The sequence below is a fragment of the Gracilinanus agilis genome, chromosome 3, assembly GCF_016433145.1.
Source record: "Gracilinanus agilis isolate LMUSP501 chromosome 3, AgileGrace, whole genome shotgun sequence".
NCBI classification, from domain to species: domain Eukaryota; kingdom Metazoa; phylum Chordata; class Mammalia; order Didelphimorphia; family Didelphidae; genus Gracilinanus; species Gracilinanus agilis.
This window is the reverse complement of record NC_058132.1, coordinates 538,639,275-538,649,962: the sequence shown is the minus strand read 5'-3', so window position 1 is coordinate 538,649,962 and position 10,688 is coordinate 538,639,275. Positions and strand designations below refer to the sequence as shown.

Here is a 10,688-nt window from a genome sequence, read left to right as displayed (position 1 = left end):
TAGTTATGAATAATTTCATACAAAGGTGAATTTATAAATACCTATGTATATATGTGCACAAATTTCAAGATTAAGAAACTAATGCTATGAAGATGCTATAATTACATACATAGTAACTGTCAAGAACAATATCCAAAACCATGTCTTGTTTGACTGCAAGATTAGCACTTTTCACTTATACATATTGAATTCCTCTATGTGCAAAGGAAAAATTTGTGTAAATCCCTCATGACATGATCAAATAGGTCTGATATTTTATGTCATGTTAATAGAATATACTAATGCAGAGACATGAAGGAGATAGAGGAAGGGAACAACATGCAGTAAACTATAAAGATGGCTCAGAAGTTCTACTTGGAGTGGAAAACAACAGTGTTAGAAGAGCTGTTTTCATCATGAACTACTAAATATTCATCAATGCCACAAAATATTAGAAACTATTGACTTAGTTTGGAGTAAAATATTGATTCCTTTGCAAATCATACCTATCAATTCATCATAAAGACTAAGGATTTCGGGGGCAGCTGGGTAGCTCAGTGGAGTGAGAGTCAGGCCTAGAGACAGGAGGTCCTAGGTTCAAACCCGGCCTCAGCCACTTCCCAGCTGTGTGACCCTGGGCAAGTCACTTGACCCCCATTGCCCACCCTTACCAATCTTCCACCTATGAGACAATACACCGAAGTACAAGGGTTTAAAAATAAAATAAAAAAAAAGACTAAGGATTTCACATCCAAACTTCCAACAGTTAAATTAAAATTTAGCAATTTTCTTAAGCCTGATATTTTTTTATAAAATCTTCTATCATCTTCAATACCATTATTCTTAATATCAAAGGCATTCTTAAAATACATTTGGTTACATTGGTTAAAATTGTATGATCTAAGTGGCTAGCCTTCTGATGATGGGTTCTTCATATTTAGCTAGACATGATTTGAGAAGGCAGATAGAATCTGTGGGTCTACCCAAAACCTTTATACTGTAGTTGAATCTCCCAACAACTTGGTGCATAGAGGAACCTTAGAGACAATTGCATTTTCTCTATTAAAAAGACTGAGAATATATGATTTGTCGATTAGTTCAGAGGGAGGAATTTAAGAAAAAAGGTAAAATGAGAAAGCTGAAGGTATAATGGGCTGTGCTGTGTAGAAACTTCATTCAAAAGAAAGCAGTATGGCCACATCACAATGATGAACTTGTAATACCATTTTGAGAATTGAATGGCCTGTTGAGGTTTGTAGATTTTTGGATACCCATTTCCTATTGACCTAGGAAACAATTTGGAATTCTTGTTGTCTTTTCATTTAGGAGTTCATAAAGAGACACACCTAATAAGAAAGACAAAGAATAGATCTTGCATGGCAAGAATGTGATAATCTCAATAGCAATGGACCCTATAGAGCAGTAGTTCCCAAACTTTTTTGGACTACTTCCCCCTTTCCAGAAAAAAAAAATATTACTTAGTGCCCCCTAGAAATTATGAAACTATTTATTGAACTCAGAATAGAATGTAATACAAAAAAAGTGTGGCCACCACCACTCTTCTGGATCAGTGCAGCACCCACCAGGGAATGGCAACTCCCACTTTGGGAATCACTGCTGTAGAGGATCATGAGGTCAAATCTTACTACTGTTGCTAAATTCTTGCAATGAATACTTAATTCCTTTCTATCTGCCTCTCACAGACTTGTAATGCCACTTTCAGACTTCTTGAGCATAACTCAAATCCACTTTTTCCTTTAAAAATCACCATATTCCAAAATTGCACACAGAGCTGAGAAATAATGTGCATATTTTAAAATTACAATTCCCACAGTTCCAGGAAGTTCTCAAACCTCTATGGTGCTCAAAAGTAGATTCCTTAGAGATGTGCTTTTACCAAAAGATGCCTGAAACTTCTTTCCAAATTTGTAACTTTGATTATTCTATGCCTTAGTTTCTTTTTCTATAACAAGTTTTGAGGGTGTTAAAGTAGTTTTTACTTTTGAAATTATTTGAGTTATTTGGTTTTATCTATTTGTGAATTTTTTGAACCTTTAAAGACTTTGAAAATTTTAATACTACTTATTTACTTCCCATATGAATAGAAAATTGAAGTAATATGGCATAGTGCATACAATGCTATTTCTTTTAAAGATCTTTTTGACTTAAAATTACTTCATTATTTTTATTTATTTTTAAGAAAAAAGATTCATATCAATTAAAATCATTCATGCTTTGCAGGTGCTCTTTTGTGAAGAAGTAGGTTTCCCCCAGAAATTCCAATTTAAGCACCAAATTTTTGTTTTTAAGTGTTTCATGCTGGTGGTATGCCTCTTCAGTAAACAAAACTCCAGAAAAAGAATTTTAACAACACTCATATTGTTTATGTTTTTAGGTGGTCAAATTTCCATTTGCAGTATATGTTCAGGAACTATATCCTTGGTGTGGAACCCAATTCTAACCCTGAAGGGTAGTCCCAGTTCAAACTATAATACACTATATGGTAATATCTGTCTGCTATCAAAATTGAAAAACCTTGTCTTCTGCTATTTTGGGCTTCTGTGTTTTGGGAACCTCTAAAATTTCTTCATAATCTGCACTCATCCCCTCATCCCAATGGCCAATGGCGCCCAAGTGATCTGAATTCTAGTTTTCAGGGCAATCTTTCTTAAAATGTTCCATAGAACTATAAATACTACAACCTTCAGTATGAAGTCCTTTAGGATTATCAGGATAAGATCTAGAGAGGTGTCCCAACTCTTCACAAATCAAACATTTTGCAAAAGAAAAATTCTCCCACAGCTAGATCTACTTTGGCTTTGCTTTTGGTTATTTTATGTTCAGTAGATACACATTGGTAACAGATTCCAGTGCCTACATGTTGTCTCTTGAGAAAAGAGAGGCAGTCAGCTACTCCATGGCCTTGTTTTCCACAATGGTAATAAACCTTTTGCATTTGTCTTTATTTTTTGTCTTTTCAACTTACTTCCTTCTCAGTGACTATTGCTATTTCTTCTCTTATTTCTGAGCTACTCAATGCTGTCACCTCCCTGTTCTGTCTTAGATATTCCATGAACCCATTTACATCTTGGTTGGTATAAGATGCTTTCTGTAAAGGGAGAAAAATTATTTTTGGTTGTGCTAAATATTTAAAGGGATGGTTGCCAAGGAATTGATTCAATTAGTAATGAAAGATTCAAGTCAGAATGGTTTTTATGGTAATTTATTTACAAATAGGAAGAGAGAGTGAAAATAAGAAAATCACAGAGAGGATAGGGCAAGATATCTAACCTAACATGTAAGTATTTTTCTCTGGCCCCTGGCTCAACCCAGGCAGGGTTAATTAGTTCTCAACTAGAGAGGCCTCAGCCTTGAGTTGAGAAGGATAGATAAAGCAAAGGCTTTAGTCATTAAGCCTTTCTTAAGAGAAGAGTCCCTTCAGAAAAATCCAGGAAAGTGTCATTCTTTTTCACTCACCACATGATAGTTCAAAGGGAGAGATTTAAGAACAGTCTCACCAAGTCCAAGTTTCAGTTTGAAAAAATAATATAGGGTGAGCACACAAATAAAGGATAAAGAACTAGAAAATAAAGGTTCGAAAGAGTTTCCAGCTACTTTTGATAGATGTTATCGAAGTATCTTCAGTGGTAAGTGAAGAGAAGCTCAAAGATAAACTTCTTTTCAAGGCCAGGTGCAAGGAATGCTAAAGAGACTCTTGTCTATGAAAAATAAACTATTTATTTAAATATATATAAGGGAAAAATTCTAATTCTAAGAGATTCTAACTCCACCCAAATAAACTCCCAGGTCCCACAAGAAACAGATTCTCCTGTGGTTCACAGGCTATGCTAATCCTCCCTGATCTAACCAACCAAATTTATATTATTCTAAATAAACCTAACCACTCTAACTCTTAACTTTGCTTTTAAGTTACAAAGATAACCATGGCTAACTGGTTGAGTCTCCACAAGAATCAGGTTAGAACTCTGAGCCTTAACAGATTCAGAGTCCAAGACAAAGACCAGATTTTGTTTGATCTTTTCACAGTTTAACCAATCTATAAAGAGTAACAGATAAATGAATAGTGTTTCCCAAGTTAGAAAAGAAAACACTATCTTCCTTCAAGTCTTTCACTCAGAGTGACATAGAGAGGAGGCAAAGATGTTACCTTCTCTAACTCTGAGAGAGAAAGGATCTACATGTGGCTCTGTCGATTGCCAGAAGCCCACTTCTGGAATGCCACACCCAGAGAGTGTAACTGTCATAGAAATAATGGTTATAACTGCCAACAGTTGAAATTAACACTCTCTATCTCAGTTCTATTTGAAACTCCAATTCTTCCTCAAGCCAGCTTCTCTACGTCTTATCTTTAAACCAGTTATTCCCAAAGTGGGTGCTACTTTCCCCTGGTGGGTGCTGTAGTGATCCAGGGGGGAACGTGATGGCCACACTTTTTTGTATTACATTCTATTCTGAGTTCACTAAATAGTTTCATAATTTCCAGGGGGCACTAGGTAATATTTTTTCTAAAAAGGGAGTGAGAGGCCAAAAAAGTTTGGGAACCACTGCTTTAAACTAATAAAACAATACTTATTTTCTAATATCATCCTTGTAAGTTCTAGTAAGGAGATTTTTCACCAGGCTCCAACTTGAACTCCAAACGCTGAAGAATGAAGTAGTCCCACAGGAAGTTGTAACTCCCTTTAAAAGGCGCTTCCTTTGTATCACTTCCTGTCCTTTCTCCCATTTCATGTATACCAGTTACAAAAAAGGCTTTGCTTAGGACTGCCCAGGGGGCAGTCAGTCAAATCTGATTCATCACCCACTCTTACACATGTTGGTCACAGACCTCCCCCACTTGAAAATTAAGTGGGGTGTTTATACTTAGTGATTTAATCTATAAATAGGCAGGGTAGGATTAGTCCCATCTTCACATTTCTTTTTGTTTTTTTGATTGAGGTACATGATTCTTAAGGGAGAGGCCACTCGAATGAAACTATTACTGCTTTTGTAGATTTGTGTTTGCTCCTTCCATAGATCCCTTCTTCATATCTTCTCATGATGTTGCTTTCAAAGCTTTTTTGTCATGTGCTATGTTAGTTCATGCCCATCTGGTCATGGTTTTAACTGAGGTACCTTGCAACAACACACATGTGCTTTCTATGGAGTGAAACCCCTGGGCCCAGACAGAGAGGGCTAGAAAAAAAGCAAAAGTGACCATTAATGAGGCACCTGGAAAAGAAAATTCTACAATGCTAATTCTAAAATAAGAATGATTTTGTTTCAATTCCTTTTCACATATAACAGCTATATAACCAGATTCATCTTGGCCTTTGCAAGTGCATGTAGTGTCAGGAGAAAAAAGAATTATTTAATTATTGGTCTTTATCTTTTTTTAAATAATTTTGATATTGGACATATTTTGGAAGAAGACACATCTAAAAAGATGAACAAAGTGAAAAACTAGAATACTTTGACCTACATTCAACACAATCAGTTCTTTCTCTGAAGGTGGTTGATATTTTTCAGTATAAGGCCTTTGGAAATGTCTTGGATCATTGTTTTGCTGAGAATAGTGCTCATTCACAGTAGATCATCATAAATTATTATTGTTATTTGTTTTGTTATACTAGTTCTGCTCACTTCAGTCTGTGCCAATTGATGTATTTATAGGACTTTTTTCCCTGAAATCATACTGCTTATTATTTCTTATAACACAATAGTATTCCATTACATTTATATATCACAACTTAGTCCTTCCCCAAGTGATGGATAGCACATTAATTTCTAATTACTTTCCATCACAAAAAAGCTGCTATATTTTACACAAATAAGTCTTTTTCCCTTCTAAAAATTTCTTTGGAATATAAACCTACTAATGGTATTGTTGGATCAAAGTGTTCATTACTAGTATTTTTAGACTGAAAAATGACATTGGCAAAAGTATGATCTTGAAAAATACAAAAAGAATTTTGGACTCTTAGTGAGGGCTCTAGACAGGAGGGAGTGCCATGCTACAGGAGAGGTGCGGATAGGAGGACAGCCCAGTCCCAACCACCATTCTCCATCTCAGAGGCCACAGCTTCATGAGGTTTTGGCCTCAGGACACATCTAGCTCAACAGATAAACTTCACACCAGGCTTAATCTAGTCTATTCAATAGGGCAGATAAGCCTTCAGAGGGCAGAGAAGGTCAATCTCCAACATGCCTCCCCCAGGGACTGTGCTGAAAGTAGCTTTAAGAATCCAGCTGACTAGCATCCCAGGGCAAAGGCTGAGAGAACACCTTGCTAACATGGAGGGAAACAAAACTCCCTTCAGCTTCCAAACTTTCACCTATACCTTCAGCTTCTACTGTTAACTGGGGAAGATCTGACCTCAGGGGTAGTTAATACTCCATCAATCTGATCTAGTCAATCAGCAGGGCAGAGAAAAACCTCTTACAGAACAGAATAGCCCAAATAAACAAAAGAGTAAGATTACAACCAATAGCTGGGGGGAAAGAAGGAAAAAAACATATGAACGAAGAACAAAAGAAGAAAAATAAATTACAATCAACAGCTTCTATCCAGGTAATGAAAAAAGAGCAAATGGAACAGAGGAGGATTAAGGAACACCAAGCAAAAACTCAGGAACTCCAGCAAATTGGACACAGGCTTTAGAACTCAAAACACAAATAAAAAACAATTAAAAGAGGCTGAAGATAATTGGGAGAAGAATATAAAAGGCAAAATAAGCCATCTGGAAACAGAAGCACATGAACTAAAACATGAAAATAGTGTCTTAAAAGCCAGAATTGACTAGGTTGAAAATGAAGCAAAAAAGGCGAAAGATGATCTACAAAGAAAACAGACAAAAAGGAAAAGGATGACCAAAAATCCAGAGATGGAGTTCAGTCTTTAAAAATTAGAAACCAGGAACTAGAAGCAAATGACTTCACAAGGCAGCAAGAGTCTATAAAACAAAATCAAAAGAATGAAAAAAATTGAAGAAAATGTGAAACACCTCACTGACAAAACTAAAGACCTGGAAAATAGATCTAGAAGGATCATGCCAAAAAACAAAACAAAACCTTGACATCATTCTATAGGAAATTATCCAAGAAAACTGCCCTAACATTCTCAAATAAGAAGTAAACATAGAAATTGAAAGAATCCACAGATCATCTTCTGCATTTAATTCCCAATTGACAATATCCAGGATTGTTATGAGCAAATTCGAGAACTAACAGACCAAGGAAAAGATACTTACAGCTCTGAAGAAGAAGCCATTCAGATATTATGGAACACAGGACTTGGCTGCATCCACACTGAAGGACTGGAACGCATGGAATATGATATTCTGGAAAGCAAGGTAGCTGGGCCTACAACCAAGAATCAACTACAAAGCAAAATTGACTATACTCTTACAGGGTGAAGTATGGTCATTTAATAAAATAGAAGACTTCCTAGAATTCATAAAGAAAAGACCTGACTTAGACAGAATATTCGATGCCCAAATACAGAAGTAAAGGTAATTAAGAAAGAGGAAGAAAAAAAATTAAGGGATCCAATGAGTTCATATTATTTGTATTCCTATACTTAGAGGGAAAAGTGACAAATTGTATAGGTTGAAATGTCAAAAAATGTATACACACACACACACAATTAGGGTAAAAAAAGAGAAGTGGGAAAAGAAATAAAATGGCATAAATTTATATTTCATAAAGAAGGGCATGAGTGAGGAAAGACCAAAAAAATGGAAGGGTAAAAGAGGTTGGAGACAAGTAATACTTAAATCTTACATGCATTGAAATTGAATCAGAGAGGGAAGAATAATCAGATCCATTGGGGCAGAGAATTAGATCATGCCATATAGAGAAGCAGAAGATTAATTAATGGGCTAGTGTGGAGGGGAGCAATACAAGGGAGGGAGAGTGTGGAGTGTCATTTAAAAAGCACTAGAGTAAGAGGGGAATAAAAAAGTGGAGAGGTCCTGGGAAGGGGAATATCATTAGGAAAGGGAAAAGAGGGACACTGACTAAAAGTGAAAAGTTGGAGGGGAGGGTAAGAGGGATTAGAGAAAAGGCAGAATCTAAGGAGGAAGTCAAAATGGAGGGAAATACACAGACAGTAATCATAACCATGAATGTGAATGGGATGAACAGAACAATAAAAAGGAAGCAGATAGCAAAATGGAGTAAAAACCAGAATCCTACCATATGTTTTTCATAAGAAACACACTTAAGGCAGGTAGACATAAAAAGGGTAAAGGTAAGAGGGTGGACCAGAAGTTACTGGGCTGCAACTGAGACAAAGAAGGCAAAATTAGCAATTTTTATCTCAGACAAAGCTAAAGCTAAAATAGATCTCATTAAAAGAGATAAGGAAGGCAATTGCATCTTGATGAAAGGCAGTATAAATAATGAAGAAATATCAAAATTCAACAAATATGCATCAAATGGTACAACATTCAGATTTCTAAAGGAGAAACTAAAAGATTTTAAGGATGAAATAGATAGTAAAATTGTACTAGTGGGGGACCTTAAACTTCCCCTACCAGAACTGGATATAAATTGAACAAAACATAAATAAGGAAGAAGGAAGGGAAGTGAATGAAATGTTTTAAAAAGTGAAATTCTATTTAAAATCATCCTAGACGACATAAAATATTTAGGAATCTATTTACCAAGACAAACACAGGAATTTTATGAACACAACTACAAAACACTTTCCACACAATTAAAACTAGTCCTAAATAATTGGAAAACATTAATTGATCATGGGAAGGACAAGCTAACATAATAAAAATGACAATGCTACTCATATTAATTTACTTATTTAGTGCCGTACCTATGGAGAGCTTTTACTCAATTAGAAAAAAAAAATTAAAAATTTCATTTGGGAGAAGAAAAGATCAAGAATATCAAGGGAAATAATGAAAAAAAATGTGAAGGATGAAGGCCTAGTAGTACCAGATCTTAAACTGTACTATAAAGCAATGATCATCAAAATCATATGATATTGGCTAAGAGACAGAAGGGAGGATCAATGGAATAGACTTGAGGTAAATGACTTCAGCAAGACAGTGTATGATAAACCCAGTAATTCCACTTTTGGGGACAAAAATCCACTATTTGACAAAAACTGCTGGGATAATTGGAAAACAGTATGGGAGAGATTAGGTTTAGAACAACATCTCATACCCAATACCAAGATAAATTTAGAATTGGTAAATGACCTAAATATAAAGAAGGAAATTATAAGTAAATTAGGTGAACATAAAATAGTGCAACTGTCAGATCTATGGGAAAGGAAAGAATTTAAGACCAGGTAAGAGAGATAATATTACAAAATGTAAAATAAATACTTTTGATTACATCGAATTGAAAAGTTTTTATAGAAATGAATCCAATGCAACCAAAATTAGAAGGGAAGCAAAAATTGGGAAAAATATTTTTAACAGAAACCTCTGACAGGGGTCTAATTTCTTAAATTTATAATTATTTAAATCAATTGTACAAAAATTCAAGCCATTCCCCAACTGATAAATAGTCAAAGGACATGAATAGGTAGCTTTCAGGTAAAGAAATCAAAACTCTCAATAAGGACATGAAAAAGTGTTCCAAATCTTTCATAATTAGAGAAATGCAAATCAAAACAACTCTGAGGTACCATCTCACACTTAGCAGGTTGGCTAACATGACAGCAAAGGAAAATACTAAATGTTGGAGGGAGGGGATGTAGCAAAATAGGGATACAAATACATTGCTGATAGAGTTGTGAATTGATCCAACTATTCTGGAAGACAATTTGGAACTATGCCAAAAGGGCTTTAAAAGACTGCCTGCCCTTTAACTTAGCCATACCTCTGCTGGGTTTGTTTCCCAAGGAGATAATAGGGAAAAATATGTGTACAAAAATATTCATAGCCATATTCTTTCTGGTGGCAAAAAACTGGAAAATGAGAAAATTTGGAAATGACTGAAAATGAGAAAAAAAAATTGGGAATGGCTGAACAAAATGTGGTATCTGATGGTGATGGAATACTTTTGTGCTGAAAGGAATAAAGAAATGGAGCAATTTCATGCAAACTGGAAAGACTTCCAGGAATTGATGCAGAGCAAAAAGAACAGAACCATTAGAACACTGTACACAGAGACTGATACACTTTGCCACTATTGAATGTAATAGGCTTCTCTACTAGTAGTAATGCAATGATTTAAGACAATTCTGAGGGACTTATGAAAATGAACACTATCCACATCCAGAGAAAGAACTGTGGGAGCAGAAACACAGAAGAAAAACAACTGCTTGACTACATGGGTCAATAGGGATATTATTGGGAATGTTGACTTTAAATGATCATTCTATTTCAAATAGTAATAATATGGAAATGTTTTGAACCATTATATATATATATATATATAACTCAATGGAATTGCTTGTCAACTTTGGGAGGGGAGAGAGAGAAAGAAAGGAAAGAACATGAATCATGTAACCATGAAAAAATATTCTTAATTAATCAATTAATTAATTAAATGTGTGAATTTAGCTTGTCCATATAGACAGAGGTCATTTCTCTTGGTTTTACAGGAGGAATTTACATATTTGATACTACCAGCTTCATCCTAGGTGCTACTGCCATTGGATGACTATTACCTCTCCCTTTTCTCTTTGCTTCCTGAAAGATGTCACTTAAATGGAAATGCAATAATCATATAATAATAAT

At 35.1% G+C, this 10,688-nt stretch overlaps 1 pseudogene; it reads right to left on the bottom strand.

The window, feature by feature from the left end:
- Positions 1-2,499: 2,499 nt before the first annotated feature.
- Positions 2,500-5,107, bottom strand: LOC123241820 (annotated as a pseudogene).
- Positions 5,108-10,688: the final 5,581 nt, after the last annotated feature.